Here is a 25111-nt window from a genome sequence, read left to right on the forward strand (position 1 = left end):
TCATCATCATGTCTTCTTTTTTATGGATATTTTTGCAGAATTTGTTCACGGTTGGAAAAAATAATTTCCTAGGGTTTATGTTCATATGTCATGCCTTGCACCTTGCTTGCTATTTTGTTTATGAAATGATGATGCTTAATCCAATGAAGCTGAAAATTGACATGCATAAAGTAGACACCTTGATGAGCATTTTGGAATTGAGTTTGCTATTTTTGCATTTCTGGTTTGTGAGATATGATGTGATCAATATAGGTGTGACAATGTGTGTCACACCATTTCTTGTCCAACTTGCTGATTTTATTTACCATGCCATTTAATTGCCAAATGATCTGAATTTTTGCATGATGTTGCTTCTGGATGTTAAGTTTGTTCATGATTTTTTGTAGAATCTTTAGATTCATTTCCAATTTGTTTGAGATTTTCTCTTCTGGCTTGTCATGTTTGGACTTTTGAAGAGTGTTGAATTTAAATGATTTGTGAAATTCTTATGCCTTATCATATGAGCTTGAAATTTTACACATGTATTCTAGACACATTGAAGTTTATCTTGGCTTTGGTTTGAGTCATTTATCACTTGTCATCTCTGTTTTAGGATTGCCTTAAGTTGATGCATCATTTTGTGCTTCCTTTGAGCTTGTTTGTGCATACATTGACTTATGGAATTTCTTTGACATGCTTATACTTGTCCAAATGCCATGATTTTTGGTGTGATGATCGTTTTATATGTGCTGTTTAGACATGATTTTTCTTGAGATTTATTGAGCCATTTTGGAATTAATATGCTTGTGATCATTTTGTTTGCATCATTGAGCTTCCAACTTGCATACATTGACATGATTTGTTTATGAAATGAAATTGGTTGATGATTTTGACATGAGACCACTTGGATGTTATTCTTGATTGATTGAACTTGATTCTTGTGAATTTTTATGTTCTGTTTTAAATTTTTTCCTCATCTTTGACCCTAGGCTTTGGCCTAAGGGTTTACCTCTCATGTTTGAAGCTTTGTTTCAGGTTGCACATGCAAGTTATACAATTGATGATGCCTCATCTTGAGAGCATTTGATATTTGTTTTTGATTACTAATGTGTGTTTTGTAGGTTGAAGTTGATTCAATTGGGATTGACTTGTGGCTTATGCCTTTGCCTATATTGGTTGTCTGTTGCATTAACTGTTAGTTCATTGTCTGTATAGCATACTGATTTGTTTGATGTTTTCCACAGGTACATTTAGTTGCTATAGTTCATTGTGAACTTGCTTTTGCTTTGCTTGATAGCTTAAGCATTGAGGTATAACATCTCTTCTTCATGTAGTCTGGAAGACCTGGCCTGTTACTTGGCCAGGCACCTGTCTGAAGTCCTCCTTAAGAGGCAATGTTTGTGATTGTTTATTTTTGTCCCCAAGCAGGAAAAGTTCTCATATGAGGCAATTGGTAGATAGAAGAGATGTGTAGTCCATCTCCTACTATTCTGTGTGTCTTCCCTTTGCTCACATTACATGTTTGTAGCATTGTGGATCTTAACCCAAGATCTATAGAGTCATTCACTTGTGGAGAGAGTTCCAACTTTCTGAACTCCCACACCTTCTGATATTCAATGCTCTCCCTGACCAGGGATAAGAGCAATGAGGCACACCCCTCATATCCTTTCATCTGCTTCACCTTAACTCTCAATGTTAAGGTTAAGAGCACCACTTACCCTATTCCAGTTGACTTTAAAGTCTAACCCTTGCTTGAGCCTAATTGCTTGGATATAGTGTGTGCTAAATGACTTTGTTTGATTGATTGCTTGGTTCATCTGTACATGTTTGCTTGTTTGCCTTTGTGCATTTATCATCATTAATTGTTCATTATTGCATGATCATCATTTCATATCTTTGTGATCCATCTTTGGTCTGCCCATTGAGGAATCAACAGTAAGTCCATTCATTGGCCATTGTTCCTATGATTTGGAAGGGATTGAGTGTAAGACCATTCCATTGGCCACTTATGTCCATTGCTTCTGTTTGTTTGTTGTATGTGAGGATTCAATTGTAAGACCATGTTGTTGGCTTTTGTATTCCTATGATCATCTGTTGGAGATTAGAGTAAGCCCGGATAGATTGGCATCTGACATCCCTGTTTGTTTTAGGAGACTGGTGTAAATCCATTTATTGGTATCCGGTATCCACTTTTGTTGTGAGATTGGTATAAGCCCAGTAATTGGCATCCGGTATCATTTGTTTTGCTTATTTGTTATTGCTCATTTGCCTATTCCTAAGGACACACTTGAATCATCTTCTATACGATCTCAAGAGGTGAACCTTTCTGAGAAGTTTTACACCCCATCATCCCTTTACCCTCTTTGTCCTAAACCTTTTCACACTTTGCTTTAAAACTTTGATACTATTGTGCAAACATCTTCATGTTTGTTCAAATTAGAAATTTGGACCTTAAGTCCTTGCTTTTCAAACCCCACTTCATAACACTTCTTTCTGAATAGAACCTTAATCATACTTTGACCATATTTTGTGAATACTCATAATCAATTAACTTCACACATTCAATCGTTTTGTGGCTTTGTCCATTGTTAATATGTTTTCATACATTAGCCATAGGTTTCAATTACCATAGTGGTTGATGTAAATCTTACCTTATCCTTAGTGAGTTGATTGTAAGTCTTCCATACTTATTATAGGGTTAACCCCTCACTAGTATGTTGAAGCCGTCCTCGCATGGTGGATTGTTGATTCAGGTTGAGTTTTCTCCCATTGGTAATGAAAAGCCTTAGTGCTCTTGTTTTAAAATGAACCCACTGATATTTTGAAAATCTTTTAGCCGAACTACGGCGTTTTGATCCTTACCTTTCATGGAAGGTACGTAGGCAACGGGTTCATCCGTTCAAACACAAAAACAATAAAAATTGTATATTCTTTTCTCATCTTCCCATTCATGTTTGCACAATATGTCATAAACAAATAAACTTTTTTATACAACAAGTGTGAAAAGGGCTCCCTAGGAGTACCTAGGACGTTTTGGGTGCCTAACACCTTCCCATTGCGTAATTTACCCCTTACCACTACGCCAAAAACTGGAATAGACAGCGCATCTTAGAGGGCGCTTTATTACAAAAACGCACTCTAAAGTGAAGCGAAAAAATAAGGAGCGAACAACTGGAATAGACAGCGCACTTTAGAGGGCGCTTTTGTAATAAAGCGCCCTCTAAGGTGAAGCGAAAAAATAAGGAGGAGATAGAGGGACAACAATACAGGGCACTTTTTAGAAAGCGCCCTCTAAGGTTACCCTTAGAGGGCGCTTTTAAAAAAGCGCTCTATAAGTCCATGTGCATTTCCACTTTATAAAGCGCTTTTGGAAAGCCTTAGAGAGCGCTTTCATAAGCGCCCTCTTAGGCCCCCTTTAGAGGGCGCTTTTTTTCCACAAGCGCCCTCTAAGGTCCCCTTTAGTAAACATTAAAATTATAACATACTGCGCGTTTTGTTATTTCACTCTCTGTTATTTTCGTTCTTTTTCACGTTAGGGTTCTCACTGCTACGATTTTCGCTACTTCTAAGGCGTTCTCCTTTCACCTCTGTTAGATCTACGACGTTTCCTCCTTCTATTAATTCGTTGTTAGCTGTTCGATTTTGACACCATAGGTATTTTTCTAATCTTCATATTACTTGGTTTCTCTTCTGACGTTCGCTATTGTTCATTTTTGGTGCTGTTCAAGTTCGACCGAAAGGAAACTAAATTTGTAACGTTCCAAATTTATCAAACCATAATCTGAACAATATTTACATGTCATTTAGGTTCTTGCTATGATTTTAACTTTGTGGTTAGCAGACAAATCTGGTCGCCGACTTTTACTTATTGTGAGTCTGAGCTTTTTCGATAATTTTTGCATTCACATTACTATTTGTTTGGAGGGTAATAAGAGATTAATCAAAATCTCCTATTGCAGGTTTCTTCATCTGCAATGGCTTTGAGTCTTTTGGTTGTTTCAATATCATTCTACTTGAAGGTAATAATAATTTTTTTGTTTGTTATATTTTTTGAACATTTTTTTTGTTTATTTTTATATATACATAATACATTAACTAGATATTACACATGCATTCATGCATAAATGTTCAGAAATTTGTAACACAGATTCACAGGATTATATATCAGTAAATTCTTCTTTATATTTTTGGTTTTTTATATGGATAATATATTTTATGTTGAATTTGCTCTCAGGAATATATCACCAGATTCTGATTTATATGCGACATTGAGCCTCGTATCGGTGGCTGGAGTTGTGGTGTGTAAATACAACTTTATTACACAAATGATGGTTTCTATTATTTGTTTCCCTAACTTCATTATTATAAACTTTCAATTTCTTTCAGGTCATGGTTATTGCATTCTCTCTGGGATTAGGAGCAATGCCATGGATTATAATGTCTGAGGTATAATTTTCTTCAATAATAATATGCATGACAACCCTATATGAACAAACCTTTGTTGTAATATAATGTTATAGTTGATGTGTTGAATATATTTTACATAATAGATTCTTCCGATTAACATCAAAGGCCTAGCTGGAAGTTTTGCAACACTTGCCAATTGGTTCTTTTCCTGGTTGGTTACATTAACAACAAATTTGCTCTTGGATTGGAGTTCGGGAGGTTTGTGTGCATTGCCTATGTTAATTTTCTATAAATATCTATTGTTTCTAACCAGAAGCTTCCTATGTTTTTATCAGGAACCTTCACAATATATACTGAAGTGTGTGTTTTCACAGCAGGATTTGTTGCCATTTGGGTCCCCGAGACAAAGGGAAAAACTCTTGAAGAAATACAACAATTTTTCAGATGAAGTTTCCTTTCGAGTAGCACTTCAGCTAGTGTTCACTCATGTATTCACATTCATATATTTTTTTCTGAATCAACTCAATTCATTTTTGTGCTCTTTGGTCTTGTTAAATATGAAAAATACCAAAACAGTGTGATTTTCTAATCTAGCAGCATACTTGCATTTTTGTTGTAATTGATTGATTATAAACAAATAAATGAAAGAGAGTGGTTATTATACATTTCAATTAGAGTAGCAGTGGTTTCGGTTCATGACATTTCAAATAGCAAGAGGATCATATAAACAATAAGCATATATCAGTATTTGTATTTTAATATTATAAAAGCATAAAAAGAACCTTTAGTTGCTCTTGTGAATTATAACAAGCAGCTGTATGTCATTTTCTTCTGGTTACCTCTTGTGGCTGCAACATAACCTGAAATGAGAATATGGTCACAGAGACATGTGATGCATGTAAATGTTAAATAACCACCCACTTTAGAGGGCGCTTTCCAAAATAAGCGCCCTCTAAACCCTTTAAATTTCCACTTTAGAGGGCGCTTTCCAGTAAAAGCGCCCTCTAAACCCTTAAAGATTTCCACTTTAGAGGGCGCTTTCCACTAAAAGCGCCCTCTAAACCCTTAAAAGTTTCCACTTTAGAGGGTGCTTTCTTTAAAAAGCGCCCTCTAAAGTGGCCCTTAAAGGGCTTAAAGAGCCACTTTAGAGAGCGCTTTCACCAGGAAAAAAAGCGCTGTCTTTACCTATGCCAGCGCCAGATTAGAGGGCGCTTTAAAGCGCTGTTATAGGCCAAAAAAAGCGCCCTCTTTTCCCTTATTTGGCGTAGTGTACCCAGACTCTCTGATCTTTTTATTAGTTTTCTACGTGTAAAACTTCTTAGGCTTTTGTTCGCTTTTTAGCCAATCCTTAGGATAAATAAAAGTGCGGTGGAGACTCGATTCTTTGTATGCTTTGCTTTTGATTTAGTCAATAAATCATAAAGTGACGAATACACCGCTACAGATGCCTTGTCTAATAGGCTAGTAGACACAGGATCGTCGCTAAATGTGTTGCCAAAATCCACTATGGCGAAACTTTCTTATCAGGGCCCCCCATGAGGTAGAGTGGAGTGGTTGTTAAAGCTTTTGATGGATCCAGGAAAACTGTGATTGGCGAGGTTGAGCTCCCAATCAAGATAGGACCTAGTGATTTCCATATCACTTTCCAGGTCATGGATATCCACCCATCATATAGCTGTTTGTTAGGCAGACCATGGATTCACGAGGCAGGCACCGTGACATCCACCCTACACCAAAAGTTAAAGTTCGTGAAGAACAAGAAGTTGGTGGTGGTAGGGGGAGAGAAGGCTCTCTTGGTAAGCCATTTGTCTTCCTTTTCTTACATTAATACTGAGGATGAGGTTGGGACGCTGTTCCAACCTTTATCTATTGCTGAGCCTTCTAAGAAAGGAACTTCTTCATTTGCGTCCTACAATGATGCGAAGTTGGCCATGGAGCATGGCGCAACTACTGGTTTAGGACAAATGATCAAGCTGGAAGACAATAAATCCCGGGCTGGCATAAGGTACTCTTCAGGTACTTTCAACAAGCACGGTCTGTTTCAGTATGGTGGTTTCATCCACACGGTTGAAGACCAAGAGGCTGCTGCCATAGTGGAAGATGATGTAGAGGAAGATTCTGGCAACTTTATCATCCCTGGAGGAGTCTGCAATAATTGGGTCGCTGTTGATGTTCCAACAATTGTCCATAAGTCCACGTAATGTTCATTTTAAAAAAAAACCCTTCTCCCATGCCAAAAGGAGAAGTGATGACATTGTTGGCACATAAATACAATGATATTCATTCAAAAATTTCATGTTAAATGTTTGTCTTTCCAAATTATTTTCACTTTTTGCTTTTTTGCATGAAATTAGTGATCACAAAAAACCCTAAAAAAGGAGAATAAAATCAATCTTTTCATCTGTATAATGGTTTGCCTTGTTTGAATTCTAAAATCTCTTTTCTATCCAAAATCATTATGCAGGTTGATCAAACCCATTGAACATGATGACCCAACACCATCTCCCAATTTTGAGTTCCCTGTATTTGAGGCAGAAGAAGATGATGTTGAAGATATTCCTGATGAGATTACCCGTCTGCTTGAGCACGAAGAGAAGATCATTCAGCCACATCTTGAGAATCTGGAAACAGTCAATTTGGGGTCTGAGGATTGTGTTTGTGAGGTGAAGATTGAGGCACTCTTGGAAGAGTTTGTTAAGAAGGGGTTGATTGAGTTGCTACGAGAATATGTCGACGTCTTTTCCTGGTCATATGAAGACATGCCTGGTCTGGATACTGATATCGTGCAACATTTCCTGCCTTTGAAGCATGAGTGCGTGCCTGTGAAGCAGAAGCTCAGAAGAACTCATCCTGATATGGCAGTGAAGATTAAAGAAGAAGTTCAGAAGCAAATTGATGTGGGGTTTCTGGTGACTTCTACATATCCTCAATGGGTTGCCAATATTGTGCCCGTGCCTAAAAAAGATGGAAAAGTCTGAATGTGTATGGACTATCGAGACTTGAATAAAGCTAGTCCGAAAGATGATTTTCCTCTACCACATATTGATATGTTGGTAGATAATACAGCTAAATTCAATGTCTTCTCATTTATGGACGATTTTCCGGTTATAATCAGATCAAAATGGCACCCGAGGATATGGAGAAGACAACATTCTGTTATCGAGTGATGCCCTTTGGTTTGAAGAACGCCGGAGCCACGTATTAACGCGCTATGACTACCTTGTTCCATGATATGATGCACAAGGAGATCGAGGTATATGTTGATGATATGATTGCGAAGTCGAGAACGAAAGTTGAACATGAAGAGCACTTGTTAAAGCTTTTTCAGGGTTTGAGGAAATACAAACTCTGCCTGAATCTGAACAAGTGTACATTTGGAGTCCGTTCCGGCAAGTTATTGGGCTTTATTGTCAAGGAGAGAGGTATTGAAGTTGATCCTGCCAAGGTCAAAGCAATACAAGAGATGCCTGCGCCCAAAACTGAGAAGCAAGTCCGAGGTTTTCTTGGTCGCTTGAATTATATTTCCAGATTTATATCCCACATGACTGCCACATGTGCGCCAATATTCAATCTCCTCTGGAAAGATCAACGTCATGATTGGACCGAGGATTCCGAGAAGGCCTTTGATAGTATCAAAGAGTATCTGTCCGAGCCTCCGATTCTGTCTCCGCCTGTGGAAGGGAGACCATTGATTATGTATCTAACAGTTCTTGAAGACTCTATGGGTTGTGTATTAGGCCAGCAAGATGAATCAGGGAAGAAAGAGTATGCTATATACTATAAGAAGTTCACTGATTGTGAGTCTCAATACTCAATGCTTGAGAAAACATGTTGTGCTTTGGCTTGGGTTGCTAAGCGCTTACGCCAGTATATGTTGAATCATACGACTTGGTTGATATCCAAAATGGATCCAATCAAGTATATCTTTGAGAAGCCTGCTTTAACCGGGAGGATTTCCCGTTGGCAGATGCTGTTATCTGAGTATGATATTGAGTATCGAGTTCAGAAGGCTATTAAAGGTAGTATCTTGGATGATCACTTGACACATCAACCAATTGAGGATTATCAATCTGTTCAGTATGACTTTCCTGATGAGGAGATTCTGTATTTGAAGATGAAAGATTGCGATGAGCCTACGCTCGATGAAGGGCCAGAACCTGGTTCCCGATGGAGCATGGTGTTTGATGGCGCTGTAAATCAATATGAAAATGGTATTGGGGCAGTGATTATTACTCCTCAGGGCACACATTTTCCTTTTACAACAAGGCTAACTTTCAAATGCACGAATAATATGGCGGAGTATGAGGCCTGTATTATGGGATTGGAGGAGTGTATTGATCTTAGGATCAAACATCTTGATGTTTATGGTGATTCGGCCCTTGTTGTTAATCAGATTAAGGGTGAATGAGAGACGAATCAGCCTGGCCTCATCCCATATAGAGATTATGCGAGGAGGATTTCAACGTTCTTTACTGAGGTTGATTTCCATCATATTCCTTGAGATGAGAATCAGAAGGCAGATGCTCTTGCTACGCTTGCTTCGATGATTGTGGTGAAATTCTGGAATGAAGTCCCCAATATCACTGTGATGTGCTTAGATAGACCAACTCATGTGTTTGCAGTTGAAGAAGTGAAAGATGATAAGCCATGGTATTATGACATCAAGTGTTTTCTTCAGAGTCAGATTTACCCGCCTAGGGCATCTGTTAAAGATAAGAAGACTTTGAGGAGGTTATCTGGCAGTTTCTACCTCAATAGTGATGTGCTTTATAAGAGGAATTTTGACATGGTTCTGCTCAGATGCGTGGATAGACACGAAGTAGACATGTTGATGACTGAAGTCCATGAGGGTTCATTTGGTACTCATTCCAATGGACATGCCATGGCAAATAAGATGTTGAAAGCAAGCTACTATTGGCTGAGAATGGAGTGTGACTGCTGTAAATATGTGAAGAAATGTCATAAGTGTCAGATTTATGCGGATAAGATTCATATCCCCCCGACACTTCTGAATATGATTTCATCACCATGGCCTTTCTCTATGTGGGGAATTGACATGATTGGCATGATAGAGCCAAAGGCGTCCAATGGTCACATGTTTATTCTCGTAGCAATTGATTACTTCACCAAGTGGGTTAAAGCAGCGTCATATGCAAACGTGACCAGACAGGTGGTTGTGAAGTTTATCAAGAATCAACTCATATGCCGTTATGGTGTGCCAGATAAGATCATTACTGATAATGGATCTAACTTGAACAACAAGATGATGAAAGAGCTATGTAGCGAGTTCAAGATTGCACATCATAATTCTTCTCCTTATAGACCCAAGATGAATGGGGATGTTGAAGCTGCTAATAAGAACATCAAGAAGATTATTAAGAAGATGGTTGTTACGTACAAAGATTGGCATGAGATGCTGCCATTTGCTTTGCATGGTTATCGTACATCTGTCCGCACTTCAACAGGGGCAACCCCTTTCTCCCTTGTATATGGAATGGAGGTTGTGCTCCCCGTGGAGGTTGAGATCCCATCAATGAGAGTCTTGATGGAAGCCAAGTTGACTGAGGCTGAATGGGTTCAGAGTCGTTATGACCAACTGAATCTGATTGAAGAGAAGAGATTGACTGCCATGTGTCATGGTCAATTATATCAGCAAAGGATGAAGAAAGCCTTTGATAAGAAGGTCAAGCCTCGTATGTTCCGAGAGGGTGACCTTGTGCTCAAGAAAGTTTTGTCTTTCGCTCCCGATTCCAGGGGCAAGTGGACTCCAAACTATGAAGGTCCATATGTTGTTAAGAGAGTCTTTTCAGGCAGTGCTTTGATACTTACAACTATGGATGGGGAGGATTTCACTCGTCCTCTGAATTCAGATGCAGTCAAGAAATACTTCGCCTAAAAATAAAAATAGAATAGCTTGCTAAGTTGAAAACCCGAAAGGGCGGCTTAGGCAAAAATGAGCATCTCGGTGGATTGAAAACCCGAAAGGGCGATCCAGACAAAAGTTAGAGACATAAAAAAGGAATATATATCCTGCTAGATTGAGTACCTCACCCTGGGGAAATCTAGGCAAAAATTAGGGATTTGACAAGTAACTGCATCCTGATAAGACTTTGTTTTTCAACCGTCTTCTGTCAAAGATTCTCGCTCAGTCATCGTCAACTGAAGCTTCAAATACATTGGATTCAAATTTGATGGAGAAATGGTCATTATGTTCAATGTAGCCTTTTTCCAATATATATATCACCAATTTCAAATTTGTAAAGATCCATGGAGTCTTGCCATTTGCAGACTACCATCCTATCAAATAAATTTGAGCCTTTATCCAATTCTTTGCACTCTTATTTGTTTTTGTTTGACAAATATTTGCATGTTTTAATTGATAAATATCATTGTTTTAAACAAATAAAGTTTTTATAAACTGTTTTTAAACAAAGTGAACATTCACAAAAGACTGAAAAGGATAATTGGAAGGTCTTCAGTGCTCTCCCAAGGATAGTACGATTTCCAAAAGGGTAAGGCATTTTGTTCACATTCCTAGCATATTTGTATCCTCTTCATCATCTTTCGGGTTGTCTCCTCAATGAGCGCAGAAAGGTAATACACCACTAAAATCCCTAGAGAGCCTGGAGTTTGGTCTCAGTCTTCTAGCTCCCTAGTGAGTCTGGATCTAGCATCGGTGTTTTATCAATTATATGATTGTCATCCCTTGTGTGGATTGACCTAAAATCCCTTATAAAGTGATAAATTGATATGCTATATTTTCGAGGAAGTTGGTCTTCCCTCATTAAGAGTGGAAATCTCCCGCAGAGTGAGCAGGAAATCCCAGCATGAGTGGAATTTTCAACAAGTTGGTTTGTAACTTATCCCAGCGGATTCGTGTACATTGATCTCCGGCAGGTTTGCGTTCCGTTCATCCTCAGCAAGGTTTCTCACATTAGACTTCCCTAGTTTGGTCACCAGCAGGTTATCTCCAGCTGATTGCCTACAGGTTATCCCCGGTTCAGTCATCAACAATTTTTCCCCAGTAGAATTGCCTGATCAGAGCCTGATTGTTGTTACTTCCTCCTTCTCGGATATTTTCCTCCTAGCAGAAAGAGTGATGAAGATGTTTATTTTTCTATCCCTAGCGGAGCGATGTTTCTCTTCTCCTTGGCAAAAATTATTTCTCTAGTAGTATGAGGAAATGTGATGGTTATTGGAACTTTTGTTTGGTGGTTATTCCTCATAGAGTTTCATATCTTTCCTTGGTTTTTCCCCAGTAGAGTTATTTCTACGGTGGATCTTATCCATGTTTAGTTCCCCCAGCTAAGGCTCTGCCTGATCCTAGTTTGGCTTTGGAACTTTGAGGAAGACGTGTTATCTTCTTCCCCAACGGAGTGTTTGGTGCTGTCTCCGCAGCAGAGACATTCCTTCAGTGGTTAGAAGTGAATGTTGTTTGCTACACTTCTATTTAGTGGTTGTTCCCTATAGAATTCCACATCACCCCCTGATAAGATCCCCAGTAGTGTTCTTTTATGACTGATCTTATCCATGTCTCTACGTATTGCTGGAAGATTCCCAACTTTGGTGGTTGTGACCGTTTACTTATTCCCAACAGCGGTCTCTGATCCCCGGTGATCCTGCTTGTTCCCCTAGTAGTGATCTTTGTCCCCGACAATGACTTCATTTGATCCTCAGAGATGATTGGTTTCCTGGTATTTGTCCCCCCCATCAGATTGGATTTCTCCTGTGGGCTTGACTTTCTCTTTTGAGATGTTGTATCGGATGTCTGTCCATTGATTCTTGGACCTGTTTGTGTTAGATATGTTTGTTTGTCAACATTAATCATACATAAACCACGCATATACATGCATAATTATAACATTCAGATATTCATGTTGCATTCTTTGCCATATATCTTTGTTTTTTATCTCCTGCTATTTGGTGATACATATTTCCCCAAGCATATGTTTGTGTCTGATCTCCATATAGAGTCAGCCCCATAGGCAAAAAGTGTTTATCTTTTCTTCCATATTCCCCACTGAGTTATGTCCTCGTGGATGATTTTTGTTTCAGTTTCCTCCCTAAATATGTATTGGGATGGAATTACTCCCCTGAGTTATATCCTCATTGGGTTGAGTCTTTATTTCATGGTGTCTCTCTAGTTTGTTCCTAGATTGACTACTCTTGTTTTTCCCTGCAGTTCCCTGTGGTTCAGGTGATCAATTGCTCAGTAAATAGTATTTGTTCATTCTCTCCCCAGCGGATGTTGTGGCCTTCTACCCAGTAACCGGTAGTTGTAAGTCCTATTTCTTTGGTTTACTACCCAGTAACCAGTAGTTGTAAACCCCATTTTTGTCCCCTTGCGGAGTTAAACCTTGATTTTGTTCATCCTAACCGATGACGGGTGCTCTCATATGTGGTTTTCTACCCAGTTGCCGGTAGATGTAATTCCCTCCTTGTTAGTTATCTTTATCCAATATTTGGTATTGATATTCCTGGATAATTGCTCTAATTAAGCAATTTATCCCCCAGCGAGTTATCTTTCATTTACCCTTGTTTGGTAATGATTGTTTCTCCCCTGGATTGGTCATCATTTTATACCCTGTAGCCGGTATCCCGATGTCTTTTCTTTTCGGTCGATTTATCCTTTGTTAACCCAGTAACCGGTTGTGGATAATCTTCCATGCGAGTATGTTATCTACGTTCTGACGGTAATAGATAATATATCTCATGCGCTCTTCAGTCGAAGTCTTTCTTCTTTCCCAGTCGAGTAAGATTCATATTTCCTTATGGAATCGAATGTCCATCCTGTAATCGAGTTTGCTTTTTTCAGCCCTCCTTTCGGATGATGAGTGTCTTGTAAATATTCCCCAATTCACGCTTGGTTGGTCTCCTATTATATGCCCAGTAACCGGTATCCCTGGTGTTCCTTCCTTCTGCTCCCTATTATGACTTTTTGTCCCCTGTGGAGTCAGATTTTCCTGAGTTGAAGTATACCTTTTTAGGTCTTCCTCAGATGTTTTGGATGATTAATATCTCTCACCCTTATACCGGTCTTAGATATTCTTTCTCCCCGAACGTGTTGTTCTTTCACCCTTATACCGACGATTTGGTCACATGTCTCTTTGAGCTTATTACCCAGTAGTCGGTAATATCTCATTTGTCGTTTCCTACGCTGAGTCCTTTGTGGATGTTCCCAGACTGAGTCCGGATTTTTATCCGAAGTATCCTTTGTGGATAATTTTTGCTGTATTGGCATATTCCCCAATACATGCATCTTTGTGTCAGCTCGAGTCTTTCCATTGATTTATTTTCATGGAATCCCTTCGTGTCTCCCAGCGAATTTGAAGTCGTGACCTGCTCACGCATTTTCCCCTTTATATCCCCAGTAAAGTCCCCAGAGTCTCTGTCTCCCTAGTGAGCGTATTATTCATATGGATTATCAGTTTCTCCTGATTTCTTTTTTCTTTGTGGACATATACCCCCACATAGTATTAACTTTTGCATGCATACATTTGCATCATGAGGTCTCTTAGGGACCAAAATTCGTCTCTTTGTTTTTATTTAAGCCCATTCTACCTCGTAGAGACGAAGATTTTAACCTTCATATCTTCGGCTAGAACGACCTTAAATAGGGGCATCTGTAAGACCCTAATTTTGACCCTAAGATCCCTCATGGCATCATTTCATTGCTCATTGCATTTGCCTTAAGGATCATAGCATCTTGGCTCCTTAACCCTTGGGTTGGGACTTGTGTGAGTTGGTTTGAGACCACCAAGTATGCTTGAATTGTATATTATTGCTTTTCTTATTTTGTTTACTAACCAAAAGCATAAAAATATGTCACTAACATCTTTTGTTTTGAAGCTCAAGCAGTCATGTGATCCAAGGCTCCTAGGATGGCTCCTATGCCCATTGAAGTGGACAGATGAAAGTGAAAGCAAGCATGACAATGGTTCACAAATCTCTAAATCATCATATATGCCTCCAAAGTATCTCAATTTGTCAATTTGATCAAGATAAACCAAAGGGCTTGAGGATTGTTTCCCAAGGAAACCCTAATTCAACTGTGCATTGACTGTGCCTTGCTCATGAAGCAACCTCAACCCATGATCAAATACAATCAAGGGAATTTCTTTCATTCATCATTTTATGCATATATGATCTTATGTGAGTGTCTTCAATTATTAATTCATCAAGATTTGAAGTTTGGCATTGAGAAGTTGATCAGTCAATTCATCTGACTATTTTGAAATCCACTGAGACCTAACTTTTGATGTTTTTGTCAAATGAAGATTACCATAAGAGAAAAAATGTTCTTAAGAACCATATGAACAACTTTCATGTTCATCAAAAATTCATTTGAAACTTGGAAGGTCATCATTCATTTCAAAACATTATAGGTCATTTTGATCGAAACCCTAATTTTGGGTCAACTTCCCAAGGACCTAACTCCTTCATTTTTTATGATTTTGAGGTGGGACAAAGTGCATTGGAAAGTTTAAGATGTATACAAGACATTATAGGTCACTTTGGACCAAAGTCATTGAAATGTGAAAAAGTCCAACTTCAAGTGCCCATAACTTTCTCATTAAAAATCCAAATGATGCAAAATTTAAGTCCAAATTGATTGTCTTGAAAAGATCTACAACTTTGATGTTGTAGGTTTTATAATTTGAGGATTTAATCATTAAAACAGAAGGGCTTGAAGTTGGTCCATTTTTGCAAAATCTCCATATACATGTTTTGTACATTGAACTTCATGGCCATTTTTCAATATTTTCCCAACTCCAAATGGATTTTTGTTCAACATAACATTTGTTCTTTATGTCAAGACGTTTCCAACCATTACCCACATGCCTATGTTTCAATTTTGCAAATGGCATTTTCAAAGAGGTGAAGTTTTATGATCATTTATGAAAACCATGTTGAATCTTTGTGCACAAGCTAATACAATGAAGTCTGCACGTCCAAACCATCTCACATTCATTTCAGCTTGCATTTGCAATGGATTTTGGGCCTCACATGCGCCTGTACAGGCCCATGCATGGAGGACCCAATTCACATGCACACGAATTCTTCATGGCATTGCATCACCCTTGGCTATAAATAGAATGCCTCACTCACTTCAAACTTCAACCTAAAGGCGCCTGAAGCTCTGCACATTTGAATCCCTAACCTTCACTCAAAGGAATTCTGCATTTTTTCTCCATTTTTCAAGCTTGAATTTCAACTTCCTTGGTTGATCTTCAGCTTCAAATTCGTTAGCCTAGCTTTCTTGTTACTTCAAGAGTAAGCTGCGTCGAAGAATTGGAGTGTATCAATCACTGAAAAGCTGCACTTCAAAGGTTGATTCTCAAACTGTTTTCATTCAAATCTCTTTGGATATTGAGCATTTTTTATATTGTTTGGTACCTCTGAAGTCCTCATGTGAGAGACAATTGATTTGTGATCTTAATTTTGTGAATTGAGCAAGTTCAGATTGAGTACCTTGTTTTTCCATCTCAGATTTCTCCTTCTATGAGAGTCTTGAGCAAAAACTAAGGGCACAAGGGTGATGTACATCACCCCAGCTTTCAAATGTTGTATGGATCGTGAGTTTTGGTTGAGGTTGTGAAACCTGCAACTTTGGCCGGAAACAGTGAGGCTCACCGGAGAAGACGGTGGTTTCCACCACCGTTCCCACGTGGATGAGTTCCTGGCCCTTGGATCCATTGCTTCAGATCTAATCTTGGCTCTTGGTTTGATTGACTATTTTAAATGCTTTGTGCTTCGCTGTTGACTCAAGTGTTCCATGAGCACGCGCTTCTCAGCCACCAGATGCGCCATGTCAATTAATGAACCAAGATCTGACGCCTCAGGATTTTTGTATTTTTTAATTTCTGTTTTAATTTTCTTTTATTCCATTTTATTTTAAAAATTCATAACTTCTTTATTTGAAATCAAAAAAATATGGGACCAATTGCTAAGTTTTTCTCTTAAATTCTAGTTTCGAAAAATGATTTTTAATTATTTTTGTGATTCCATTTAATATTTTTTGTGAACTATTTCTTTTCTGATTGTTTTTAATTCATTTAAAATACTTTTCAATATTCAAAAATGCCAAAAATATTTTCTTAACATCTTTGGTTGATGATGGATCTATGAAAATTATTCTCATCAATTTCTTAATTGATTTGAGATTTATTTGAGATTTTAGTTCAATTATGTTATTTTTCTTCATTTTTAATTGTTTAAAATTAGTTTCTGTTTTCAGAAAATGATGAAATTTTTTGTCAAACCTTGTTTGACCATGTTAGACTTTATTTGTCCAATTGGACTTTTCCAAGTTGTTTTGAATTGGATTTGAAGTTTGACCTTTGTTTGTTCATTTTATTTCAAGTATTATTTTAATTCCAAAATACTCGAACCAAACAGGGGATAAAGGAGAATCTGTAGGAGAGACGGGTAAATCAGAACACAACTAAAATACTTGAACCAAACAGGGGATGGCGATTTCATTGAGGAAATACACATTTAAGCTCAACTGGGGAAGAATGAACTTCAACACAGAAGTACCAGAAGTACATTATCTATTACCGGTTACTGGGTAGGAAGATAATGTAATTTGTCATAGAGGACATCCGTTACCGGTTAAGGTAAACATATCAAGGATGACTCCCTGAGGGACACATGAGGTATATTTATTACCAATTAGTGAGTAAGAATAACTTGTTAGGGAAAAGCCAAATAGGATTTACAACTACCGGTTACTGGGTAGTAGACCGAAGAGAGAGAATATCCATCACTGGTTAAAGTGAAAATATCAAGGATAAACTCAAAGGAAGAATATCCGTCATCGGTTAAGATGAACATATCAAGGATATACTGCTAGGGGAAAAGTAGGAATTATATATATCAGTTATTAGATAGAATACCGAAAAGAGAATATTTGTCACTAGTTAGGATGAACATATCAAGGACAGACTCAGCAGGGGAAAACAGGATTTATAACTACCGGTTACTGGGTAGTAGGACGCAAAGAGAAGAAAACCTGTCATCGGTTAGGATGAACGTATCAAGGATTAACTCTCTGGGGAATGAAATAGGGATTACGACTACCTTTTTACTGGGTAGAAAAATAAAGAGGAGAATAAATGTCACCGGTTAGAATGAACATATCAAGGATAGACTACCTGGGGAAACGTAAAATGAATCCGTTGGGGAAAATAGAAGGGAATAGATTACTATTACCGGGTATTGGGTAAGAGTAAGGTACTCGCAAATTGAGAAGAATATTACCAGTTACTAGGTAATAGACTCTCGGGGGACCAATGCATCTATCTAGGTAAGAGCTAGAAAGAAATGGTCAAACAAAGACTCGACTCGGCGAGGATATATCTCAGGGGGAGTGGTTACATCCAGATAATCCACTAGGGAGGAAGTTGAAATAATAATCGTCCATGAGGAAGTAACTCAGTGGGGAATGAGGAAGGTTAAATTCTTTCTTCTTAAGGGGCTGACACTCTATAATTGAGAAAGGACAGACACACCAAATTTGCGTGGGGAAAAGATATCACCATAGCAGAGGATCAAAAAGTGTGATAATAATGTATAATGAAATATATGATGTATGAATGTATATGTATATGTATATATCATGATTATGCTGACAAAACAATCACAAAGGATACAAATGTCACTGATCTGAATCATCACTACAACACTCGGCTGATCTCGATAGGATGGAGGCATCAACTAGCGAGAAATGTTTGAGACGAACATAAATCATCCACCTCAAAACAAGCTTGACCTTGACTGGGGAAAGAGAAAAGATCTGCTGAGGATCTGCATCATCAACTCTGCGGGGAATTTTAGGTCAACACCATACCAAAATGGGAGACAACCTTGTAGAGGAACAAAAATGCTGCTCCAGAAACAGTGCTGGCGGGGTTCAGGAGTGAACTTTGTTGGCGACTTGAGAGAATTAAAATCCGATGCTGGATTTATGCAAACCGTTGAGGATATGCGCCTACAACTCAGCTAGGGAGGCGTTTGCAAATCTTGGCTGGAGAAACTGAATTATAGTTGGGGAGGAAAAAGTGATCAACCAACTGCTTGGGGAAGACCAATAATGCTCCACACTTTAGGACTCACTTGTCCCCAGGCTGCTGTTGATATTCCTTACTGAAATCAATTGCTTTTTAGAAGTAATTGCTTTTATTATTGTAAGAAAAATGCTTTTTAATTTTTATTGATTCAAAAATTTCAAAATTATCATCATAAAAATTTAATTCTATTTATTTGAAATATAAATAAGAGTAGAAATAATTAGATATAAAGCTTAACTTTATTTAATAGAATGGTAGTCTGTAAATGACAAGATCTTTACAAAAGTTAAAAAATGGTAATTTACATGGAAAAGGGCTACATTGAATACAATGGTCACTAATGCTTCTACCAACTTCAATGTACGCTGTACTCTTGGCTTTGGTTGAAGATGACGAATCAGAATCAGTTGACTTGCTCCAGAATGCTCCAATGATCAGGACCAACCGAATGCAGTTACTTGCCGAAATCCCTAATTTTTACATAAATTTCCCCGATGTGGGGTACTCAATCTATCGGGATAAATTTTCTGTTTTTATGTCTCTAACGTTTGCTTGGATCTCCCTTTCGGGTTTTCAATCCACCGCGACGCACATTTTTGCCTAAGCCGCCCTTTCGGGTTTTTAACTTAGCGAGCTGTTCTTTTCTTTTTAGATGAAGTATTTCTTGACTGCATCGACATTCACAGGCCGAGTGAACTCTTCACCATCCATAGTTGTAAGAATCAAAGCACCGCTGGAAAAGGCTGTCTTAACAACATACGAGCCTTCATAATTAGGAGTCCATTTGCCCCTAGCATCTGGTTTGAAAGATGAAATCTTCTTGAGCACAAGGTCAACTTCTCTAAACACACGAGGCCTGACCTTCTTATCAAAATCTTTCTTCATTCCCTGCTGATATAACTGACCATGACACATGGCAGTCAACCTTTTCTCTTCAATCAAATTCAGTTGGTCATATATGGTTTGGCACCATTCAGCTTCAGTCAACTTGGCTTCCATCAAGACACGCAACGATGGGATCTCAACCTCTACTGGGAGCACAAATTCCATGCCATAAACAAGTGAGAAAGGGGTTGCCCTTGTTGAAGTGCAGATGGATGTATGGTACCCATGCAAAGCAAATGGGAGCATCTTATGCTAATCTTTATACATCACAACCATTTTTTGAATGATCTTCTTGATGTTCTTATTTGCAGCTTCAACATCCCCATTCATCTTAGGTCTGTAAGGAGAAGAATTATGATGTACAATTTTGAAGTCTTTGAAAAGAGCTTCCACCATATTATTGTTCAAGTTCGATCCATTATCTGTAATGATCTTACTTGGCACACCATACCGGCATATAATCTGATTCTTGATAAACCTTACAATAACTTGCTTGGTTACATTTGCATACGATGCCGCTTCAACCCACTTCGTGAAGTAGTCAATAGCCACCAGAATGAAACGATGTCCGTTCGACGTTTTAGGCTCAATCATGCCAATCATATCAATTCCCCACATGGAGAAAGGCCATGGAGAGGTAATGACATTCAACAGTTTCGGAGGAACATGAATCTTATCTGCATAAGTTTGACACTTGTGGCATTTCTTCACAAACTTGCAATAGTCAGATTCCATCGTCAGCCAATAGTAACCTGCTCTCAACATCTTTTTAGCCATAGCATGTCCATTAGAATGAGTACCAGAGGAACCTTCATGGACTTCTATCATCAATAGGTCTGCTTCGTGTCTATCCACGCATCTGAGAAAAACCATATCGAAGTTTCTCTTGTAAAGCACGTCACCATTCAGGTAGAAGTTGCCAGCTAATCTTCTCAAAGTCTTCTTATTTTTCAGAGATGCCCTAGACGTATAAATCTGACTTTGGAGGAAACCTTTGATATTAAAATACCACGGCTTTTCGTCTTTGACCTCTTCAATAGCAAATACATGAGTTGGCCTATTGTAGCACCTCAAATTTGCACCTACCTTTTGTACATACATTTTCATATTAGGTCATTAACATAACATAGTCCATTGCATAACATTGCATTGTCCATTTGCCCAAGTGCAAGTCATCAGACAAGATTAGGTCAAGATGATCAAGAGAATCAGTCAAGCAAGCAAGCATGTGCATTTCTCAAGAAAGCAAAGCCCTAGGGTTGATTTATCAAGTTCATATGATTATGTGATCATTGTGGAGTGGTTTGGCCAAAGATTGGATGCTCAGAAGTCATCAGTCAGGCTGAATTTCATCTGAAACCCTAGAAGGTCAACTGTGGTCAACTGTGGTCAACTGTGGTCAACTATGCCAGAAATCAAGGATTTGAAGGTGGGAGTTGGTTTGAAAGGCTTCATTCATGTCCGTACAAGTCTCATTTGACATTTCAAAGATCAAGATTGAAGAATTTGAGGTCAGATGAAAAGTTTCCAAAAATAGCATGTGACCTGTAATTGGAAACTGCCAAAAATGGAAAGTTCTTCTCCTCAAATTTACATCATCATACAAGCTTCAAATGGAATTTTGTCCAACATGAAAGTTGAAGATCTTGTTCTCACCTTTCCAAGAAGTCCAAGAACACTCATTTCTCATTTGTGGTTAGCACGTTATGATCAAATCATTTTCAGAAAAAGTTGAAATTCAAAGTGGCATAACTCTTGAACCATTTGGCCAAATTGGGTGATTCTTTTTTGAGCAAGTCACATTTGACATGTACTATCATGATGCATCATCACATTTCATCAAAAATCAACACATCAAAATGGCATTTTTCAAGTGAACTAATTTGCATTTTGGTGGGAAAAAAGGTGTTTTTGAAAAATACACATGATTTTCACTCCAAACCACTTCCAACAGCTGCAAAATAGAAAATTGGACTTGCTTCAATTGCATTTTTACTGTTCCATTGGCTCTAAGTGAAAAAGGGCATTTTGGCCAAATTGCTTAACATATGCATTTCACTAATTCACTTCACTTTGCTTAAGCTTGATTAACAATTGGATTAAGAGGAGTATATATGCTTAATTGTAACAGAATTCACATAATCACAATCACTTTTTTCAGATCCAAACTCAAAAATCACCAAATTCTCTCAATTTTTTTCCACACTTTTTTCACCATTTCCATCGAAATTCATCATCCTTCGTGCTTGTGCTTGTGTGATTCATCCTCTGCAGGTATTATAGGAGAACTGTTGAAGCAAACATTGGAAGATCATTGAAGAAATCGCAACTGTCATAACCTTGCTTTCACATGGCAATTTGAAGATTCTTGGAGCTGGAGCATAATTGAACTGAAATCATTCATCCATTCATCAACCTGGACCTTGTAGAGTTTCTGTTTTCATCTTTCACAGCTCAAAACTCGCGATTCCGCTACTGCCATTGCTTAGAGGTTAGATTTCCATGTTCTTGATTCACGAAATTAATGTAGGATTCTTGTAGATCTTTGAATGTAGGTTGTAATGAACTTTGAATCGTGGAATTTCATCGAGTATTGAATGAGATATTAGGAATTGAAGTTTGATGTTCAAATGTTCTTTTGATCGATCCGAGTTGGTTAGCATGAATTAAGTTTAATTAAGGCCGAATTAGTGTTGTGCATGATTAGATGATTCGATTGATATGTTGTTTGCCCAATTCTGAGATAAAAGTTCATCCTGATGATGAACACGATGAAGGTTCATAAACCTAGCCAATTTTGTTCCCCAGCGCGTGTTTGATCTATTTTACTTCTGTCTGCATGTGTTTTCCGTGTTAGAGCGCCATGTGACCAATAGCCCGCTGCCACCTAGTTAATGAAGCGCGCTCTTTTGAATGAGGCTGGGGTTCGATTCCCCGCGTTTCACTTTTTTTTAATTGCATTAGCTTATCTTTCTTCCAATTTGTTCACATGTTACCATGCTTTGTTCTTGTCCTTTTAATTTCTTTCCATATTCAAAAAATGATAACTCACTAAAAAATAATCCAAATTTCATGAAATTTTTTGCACCATTCTCCTTATCATGTGCTTGATTTTATGGTGATTTTTAATAATGTTGTGCACGTGTGGAAAAAGTATTTGGCTAGGGTTTGCTTTGACATGTCATTTTGTGCACCATGCTCACTCTTTTGCTCATAAAATGATGATGCTTCATTATAAATTTATGAAATTTTTTGTGCTTAAACTAGACTCATTCCTGATCATTTTGATATGTGGTTTGTAATTTTTGAGTTCCTGGATTGAGAGATATGATATGAGCTTTATAGGTGTTACATTTTGTGCCATACCATTCCTTGTGCATCTTCTTGATTTTATTTGCTATGCTTATTGAACTTGAATTGAGTTGGATTTTTGTATGAGGATACTTGTGTATATTGAGAATACATGTGAATTTTTCTGGAATTTTTGAATCCATTGCCTATTTGATTGGGATTTTATTTGCTGTTTAGTCATTTGTTGACTTTTTGTGAGACATGTTTTTATATGATTTGTGAAATCCTGGTTATTAATTGGATGGATTTGAAATTCGGTCTGTGCATTGTAGACATTTTGAAGTGCATCTTGGCTTTGGTCTCATTCATTTATCATGTTTGGTTTCTGTTTTATGATTGATTGAAGTGGATGCATGTTTTGATGCCATGTATGAGCTTGCTTGAATTTGTGTTGACATTATGAATTTCATTGACTTGCTTCCCTTGGTCCAAATGAGCTGAAATTTGGTATGATTGACATGTTATGAATTCTGTTTGATCATGATTTTTTTGAGGATTTATTGAAATGTTTTGGTATTGATTTGATTGTGATCATTCTGTTTGGTCCTTTGAGGTTCTAGATTGCATGTTTTGTGCCTTTTCCTTCATGAAATGATAATGATGAATGATATGAATGTGAAACCACTTGGATTGGATTCCTAATTGTTTAATCTTGGTTTTGATCAATTTTCACTTGCTGTTTTGAATTTTTCACCTCCTTTTGACCCTAGGCTTGTCCTAGTGGTCATGTTTCTCATGTTTGAGTTTGCTTTTCAGGATAGGAAGCAAATGCTTTAAGGAGATTAATGCAAGTTGATTGAGTTTGGTTGATTGTTATGAACTAACTTGTTCTATTTTGTAGGATGCTTAGCTCACTTGCTTTGGGCTTGTGCTTTGCACATGTGATAGATAGTGTTGACTGTTGATTCTTATTTGCTTGTTTTGACTTTGTGGTTGATATACTGACTGTATTTGATTGATTTCAGGTGCATTAGTTGCTAATAGTTCTTTGAGAACTTGTTGTGCTTTGCTTGCTAGCATTGGCATTGAGGTAGAATCTCTTGTCTCCATGTAGTCTGGAAGACCTGACCTGTTACTTGGCCAGGCACCTGTCTGATGTCCTCCTTAAGAGGCGATGTTTGTGCTTGTTTATATTTGTCCCTGTACATATCAAAGACCTTTGTTAAGGCAATTGGCAGACACAAGAGGTGTGTAATCCACCTCCTGCTATTCTGTTGAGTCGTCCCTTGGCTCACATCACATGTTGATGCCTTGTGGACACTAACCCAAGATCAGTTGAGTCAGTGTCATAAGTGTAGAAGGGTTCCCACTTTCTGGACCCACACTTCATTGTCTGAAGCTCTCCCTGACCAGGGATAAGAGCTGTGAAGTCTAATCTTCACTCACCTTTCATCTGGCTTCACCTTGACTCTCAATGTCAAGGTTAAGAGCTAACATTACCCTTACATTTGGCTTGCTCTTGCATCCTCACCTTTGTTTGAGCCCCACTTGGTGTGTATATAGTGTGTGCTATCTGTAATTGTTTGCTTTGCTCTTGCCTGTGCTTTAGGTTTAGCTTGCTTCCTGTGCAAGTTAGGTAGCAACCTTGACTTAGGGATGATTTTGCATGATAACATCTAGGCTCGAGTTAGTCTCCCTAGTTGTGTCTCCCTCTATTATCTGGCTAGGCTAGTCCTATGTCCCTGCGTAGGGGAACTACGTCGCCCTGATCCTCATACCAGATGAGGTACGTGGGCAGGAGATGAGCAGATCTCTCCGGGCGCCTGTTTTGTTTTGTGTTGTGTGTGTCAGGAGATGGATGTAAGGCCAGCGATTGGCATTCCACATCCTCTTGTTGTGTGCTTGGAGTCCGGTATAAGTCCATCAAGTGGCATCTGGTTTCCAGTGTGGGTGTGTTTGGTTCGGAAGCTGATGTAAGTCCAGCGATTGGCATTCGGGTTCCATGTTTGCCCTTGTCTGTGTGGTTTTGTGTGCGTGTTAGCCGAGCTACGAATGCTCTGATTCTTCTTCGTCCAAGAAGATACGTATGCATAGGATGCGACATCCTAGCGAGCATGTGTTGTTTCCCCCAGGTCGAACTACTTTGACTCTGATGTCTATGCCTGATAGACTAAGTAGGCCCAGGATGCGATATCCTGCCGAGTCAGTCTTGTTTGTTTTCCTGTGTCTCTTTCAGCCAGTGTGTGTGTGTGTGTGTGAGCAGTGTTTTAGCAACCATTTTCCTTCCTTTTGTGCGTGGATCCCGTTGAGTACGACGGATGCGTAGGGGTGTTAATACCTTCCCTTCGCATAACCGACTCCCGATCCCATTCTCCTTGGTCGCGAGACCATGCTTTTTCCAGGTTTACTCTGAGCGTTTCCTTTCCCTCTTTTGGGATAAATAACGCACGGTGGCGGCTCTGTTGTTCTTGTTTTCC

The sequence above is a fragment of the Lathyrus oleraceus genome, chromosome 2 (assembly GCF_024323335.1).
Source record: "Lathyrus oleraceus cultivar Zhongwan6 chromosome 2, CAAS_Psat_ZW6_1.0, whole genome shotgun sequence".
Taxonomy (NCBI): Eukaryota; Viridiplantae; Streptophyta; class Magnoliopsida; order Fabales; family Fabaceae; genus Lathyrus; species Lathyrus oleraceus.